This window comes from Takifugu rubripes, chromosome 17, assembly GCF_901000725.2.
Source record: "Takifugu rubripes chromosome 17, fTakRub1.2, whole genome shotgun sequence".
NCBI classification, from domain to species: domain Eukaryota; kingdom Metazoa; phylum Chordata; class Actinopteri; order Tetraodontiformes; family Tetraodontidae; genus Takifugu; species Takifugu rubripes.
The window spans coordinates 5,577,586-5,583,474 of NC_042301.1; positions in this window are offsets into that span (position 1 = coordinate 5,577,586).

A 5,889-nucleotide genomic window follows, 5' to 3' on the forward strand; every position below is an offset into this window, starting at 1 on the left:
CTCCCGAAGCATGGAGGAACATGTAGGTCATGTGCAGCAGGTCCTGGCGAGACTGCTGGAACACAGGTCAACCCCAGTCTTCATCTTACCTGAGGATCGTGTGTTAGGGGTGCTCAACTGGCAGGTGGAGAGGGTGGTGAAGGAAGCCCAGTGTTAGGGTCCAGGGTTGTGCCTGCTTTGTCCTGCAGGGGGTGGTGTTCAGCTCAATTGGTGGCAGCTGGCACTGCAGGCAGGCGCACCTATAGGCAATTTACATCCTGCCACCTACTTAAGGTGGGTGCGTCTGCCGATCAGTGCCAGAGTGTTGATTTGGTTTCCACTGTTGTGGTTTGGTTGGTTTTCTCTTGTCGTGTGTTGGTTTGGTTTTCGTTGCCAGAGTGTGGTGGGTTTGCCTCTGGTTTTGAGTTCTCTGCAGTCCTGGAGTACTGCTTCTGGTTGTGAGCTCTCTCTGCAGTCCTGGAGGACTGCCACAAATCAAAATCAAATCAATCTTTATTTATATAGCATCTTTTACAATCAAAATTGTTTCAAGGCGCTTTCCAGAATCCCAGGGCCTAACCCCAGACAAGCAACAGTGGCAAGGAAAAACTCCCCTTTAACAGGAAGAAACCTTGAGCGGGACCAGGCTCATGTAGGAGGACCCTCCTGCTGATGGCTGGCTGGGTAGAGAGAGAGGAGAGGGGGAGGTAGATGATAGAATGGAGATGAGAGGCACAGAAACACATACAAAAATAGACTATTTATGCAAGCTCTGGTTGCAACTCTGGTTCCCAAGTTCTCTCTGCGGTCCTGGAGGACTGCCTCTGTTCCCGAGTTCTCTCTGCGGTCCTGGAGGACTGCTTCTGTTCCCGAGTTCACTCTGCAGTCCTGGAGGTCTGCTTCTGTTCCCAAGTTCTCTCTGCGGTCCTGGAGGACTGCCTCTGTTCCCGAGTTCTCTCTGCAGTCCTGGAGGACTGCTTCTGTTCCCGAGTTCTCTCTGCAGTCCTGGAGGACTGCTTCTGTTCCCGAGTTCACTCTGCAGTCCTGGAGGACTGCTTCTGGTTTTGAGTTCTCTGCAGTCCTGGAGGTCTGCTTCTGTTCCCGAGTTCTCCCTGCAGTCCTGGAGGACTGCCTCGGTTCCCGAGTTCTCTCTGCGGTCCTGGAGGACTGCCTCTGTTCCCGAGTTCTCTCTGCGGTCCTGGAGGACTTCCTCTGTTCCCGAGTTCACTCTGCAGTCCTGGAGGTCTGCTTCTGTTCCCAAGTTCTCTCTGCAGTCCTGGAGGACTGCTTCTGTTCCCGAGTTCTCTCTGCAGTCCTGGAGAACTGCCTCTGTTCCCGAGTTCACTCTGCAGTCCTGGAGGACTGCTTCTGGTTTTGAGTTCTCTGCAGTCCTGGAGGTCTGCTTCTGTTCCCGAGTTCTCCCTGCAGTCCTGGAGGACTGCCTCGGTTCCCGCGTTCTCTCTGCGGTCCTGGAGGACTGCCTCTGTTCCCGAGTTCTCTCTGCGGTCCTGGAGGACTTCCTCTGTTCCCGAGTTCTCTCTGCGGTCCTGGAGGACTGCTTCTGTTCCCGAGTTCACTCTGCAGTCCTGGAGGTCTGCTTCTGTTCCCAAGTTCTCTCTGCGGTCCTGGAGGACTGCCTCTGGTCCCGAGTTCTCTCTGCGGTCCTGGAGGACTGCTTCTGTTCCCGAGTTCACTCTGCAGTCCTGGAGGTCTGCTTCTGTTCCCGAGTTCTCTCTGCGGTCCTGGAGAACTGCCTCTGTTCCCGAGTTCTCTCTGTGGTCCTGGAGGACTGCTTCTGTTCCCGAGTTTACTCTGCAGTCCTGGAGGTCTGCTTCTGTTCCCAAGTTCTCTCTGCAGCCCGGGAGGACTGCCTTTGTCTTCCTTGTGTTGTTTCCCCCTGTGAATAAAACCCTTTGACCCTCTAACCACCGTGTCCCTGGCTTCTCTCTAGTTCTGTTAAAAAACCCTGCTATCGTAACACCCAGCAGCAGCAGCATGCAGACCCAGGAACTGGCCCGAGAAATTGCCTGTTTGTCCCAGACCCTGTACGCTCCCAGTTGCTGCAATGGGGACATTTCTCCCAGTTTGCTTGTCCCCCTGGCGTCAACCGGACCATCACCTTCCTTAAGTGTTTCTTTTGGTGGCCGACCTTGGAGAAAGACACGCATGAATGTGTGGCTGTGTGCGAAGTCTGTGCCCAGGGCAAGGCACAGCACCAGGTGCCGACAGGTCTCCCACAGCCCCTGTCCATCCCCGGGTGACCCCGGTTCCACATTGCCATGGACTTTGTCATAGGGCTTGCTCCATCCAAGGGTAACACGGTCATCCCGACCATCGTGGACCGGTTCTCTGAGGCTGCTCACTTTATTGCGCCATTAAAGCTTCCCACCACTCTGGAGATTGCCCAGGTTTTCCGTCTCCATGGAATTCTGGCTGGCTGACATAGTGTGTGGAGAGCTTTTGCTAAGTCCCTAAAAGCCTCCTTCAGTTTATCCTCTGGGTATCATCCTCAATCCAGTGTTCAGGCCAAGGGTGCCAACCAGGACCTCGAGTTGGCCCTACACTGCGTGGCCACCTCCAACCCATCGACCTGGAGCCAGCATCTCCCGTGGGTGGAGTATGCCCACAACACCCTCACTTGCTCCATGACTGGATTATCTCCCTTCAAGGCCTCCCTGGGCTGTCAACCTCCCCTTCTCTCCCTCCAGGAGCAGGAGTCCACAGTGCCCTCCACACAGGAGTTCTTTCAGAGGGCCCGCGAGACCTGGAAAGCAACTAGGTCGGCCCTGGAACGCACCCAGGATACCAGCAGGCGCTCAGCCAAATGCCACCCTCAGCATGCCTCTTCCTATCGGCTGGGTCAGTTACCACAACCAGGTCCCGCAAGGACCCCCTGCTTCATCGGTCCCTCCACCGTTCGGCTGACCTTGCCTGAATCAATGAGGATTCACACCACCTTCCATGTGTCCCAGCTAAAAACTATGTACAAAAGCTCTCTGTCCCCTCCTTCCGAACCCCCGCCTCCCCCCCAGCTCAGATGATCAGCCCGCCTACACTGTGTTGCGCCTATTGGATTGTCTGACGCAGGGGTTAGGGGCCTGCCGTATCTAGTCAACTGGGAGGGGTATGGTCCGGAGGAGCACTCCTGGGTGCCCCAGTCGTTCATCCTGGATCCAGTACTCATCAACCAGTGCCACCGGGACAATCTGGACAGACCAGGTGGGTCACCTAGAGGCTCCTGTTTGGGGGGATACTGTTAGGAGTGTTTCCCTCTCCATCTGTGTTATCTGTGTCTCTCCCCTGTCTGTTTATTTCCGGGCTGGGCGGAGCGGCTACCAGACTGTACCCCGTTGGGTGATCAACGCACACCTGGAACCAATCTCCAGCCAATCACCCACACATGCCATCTGTTTTATAAGCCTGGTTCACGTCTCATTCTTCGCCAAATCATTGTTAAACCCGTGGTTCAGCCTGGCTCCAAAAAAATTTAAATTCTAGTTTGCCTCGTGATTCCTGTTTCATGTGCTATCTGACCGTTCGTTTCTCCTGCAGATCATCCATCTCAGATGCTTGTTCATGCCGCCCAGCCCGCCCTTGTTTGATCGTGTTTCTTCTGCCGCTTGAACCTCTTGGTTTCTCTCTTAAAACCTTGACAGTAAACGAACCCTTGCACCAACTCCAGTCAGTCATGTGGGTTTGCTTTTGGGGTCTATATTCGTGTCTGCAGAGGCATAATATAACCTCCCCTATTGTGATGCAGATTCTTGGACACATCAGTGACAGTACCTTGGGGGGGACCTCCAGACCCACATGCTCAGGTGACCTGACCGGCAGTGATCAGTTTCCAGCATTTGTCCAAGAATCAATCATCGTCTCCTTTTTGTGATCCACAGCCATCAGGAAGCTCTCTGCAGCCTTGGGATCTCTACTGCTACACTATATTGCCAAAAGTATTTGACCACCCATCCAAATGATCAGAATCAGGTGTCCTAATCACTTGGCCCGGCCACAGGTGTATAAAATCAAGCACTTATGCATGGAGACTGTTTCTACAAACATTTGTGAAAGAATGGGCCGCTCTCAGGAGCTCAGTGATTTCCAGCGTGGAACTGTCATAGGATGCCACCTCTGCAACAAATCCAGCCGTGAAATTTCCTTGCTCCTAAATATTCCAAAGTCAACTGTTGGGTTTATTATAATAAAATGGAAGAGTTTGGGAACAACAGCAACTCAGCCACAAAGTGGTAGGCCATGTAAACTGACAGAGAGGGGTCAGCGGATGCTGACGCACATAGTGCAAAGAGGTCGCCGACTTTCTGCACAGTCAGTTGCTACAGAGCTCCAAACTTCATGTGACCTTCAAATTAGCTCATGTACAGTACGCAGAGAGCTTCGTGGAATGGGTTTCCATGGACTACAGAATAGGATTATTTTGGTTTAAAGCGTATCACAAACCAGGTGGGTAGCCTCTCTAATCCCTGGAGGATTCACCTGGGTCCTGGGACTGTCACATTTGTCAGTCGGATCGTCAATAGATGGTCCAATGGGGGGGCAGATTCTCGACTCAGTTTGACAGATTTGACTAGCACGTTCATGGCCAGGACAAAGAGCCATTTAAATGGGACCCCAGTAACGATCCTTTTTCCCCCAGTCTGCGCCAGTTAGGTGTAACTGCACTCCCTGAAAGCCTCATCCCTTAAATGCCAACACTGTATAAATATGTTGTGGAAAACATACATTAGCCTGATCTACACACATTTGAGTGCTTATAATTCTATTTGTACTCAGTGACTTTGAAACTTGATAACAGACCCACCTAAACTTTACCTAGAAGGACAATAATAAGCATTCAGAGCTCCAGCTGCAGATGTCCCTTCAATTCTCTCTTTTCCAACCTGCCACAATTCCTGATTGACAATTTGCTACCAAACATTCCCCTTTTCATCTGTTTCCTGCCCTCTGCTCTCCCCCCTCATCAATCCCTCCATTACCTTCCTTGTCTTCTCTAATGTCCTTCAAGCATCAGCTTTCACAGAATGGCACTTAAACAGAACATTATGGAAGCGCGCGCGCGTGTGTGTGTGTGTGTGTGTGTGTGTGTGTGTGTGTGTGTGTGTGTGTGTGTGTGTGTGTGTGGTTTCCAGCTAATCACAGTACCATAAGAAACTCTTTAAAGGCAATTCTCATTTGTGGACAAAGATGAAAGAAAACATCGGTTGGCATCTTGTCTTCCCTAACTGCACTGTTCATGAAGGGTTGAGTGTCTTTGGAGCTGGGGTTGGAAACCATTTCCATTGAGGTCAGCAGTGAAATGTGGTTGATTCATTAGTGTACAGTGAGTGAGGAGACCAGGTCTAGGAGAGCAGCGCTTTCAGATCAAATGCAATTTAACGTCTCTATTGAGCAAACTGACTGCTGCTCATTATAACACACATCTCTTAGTGGACTCACACTCCTATTTAATTAGTCATGGGGACCTTTGACATTGTCACCGCTTATGCTTGAATTCTGATGTGCTCATAAAAATGAAAAAGAAAACTTTAATTCTTATGTTTGAGGTTCTGTCAGTAGCAGTAACTGTTTTCATCTGCATCAGTTCTGCAGTGCAGAGAGATAAATGATATATAGTGCTTTCTCTCTAAAAATCAATGTCATTAACTCTACAAGCTTCTGAAATAGTGCACGACTTCTGAATCAGTTAAAAGTTGTGTTCAGATTTAGCTCTCATATGTTTGTGTAAACCACACTACAGCTGCACATGGAAATTAGAGATCAAATCTAAAATTTTAGTGATTATTAGAAAAATAGTATAAATATATATAGCAGGCTAACTAGTTATCTGCTTGATGGCTATGTAGCCTTTCCACAGCATCCAGACTCCACTATCATCTGAATTTCCAATCTTGCAGA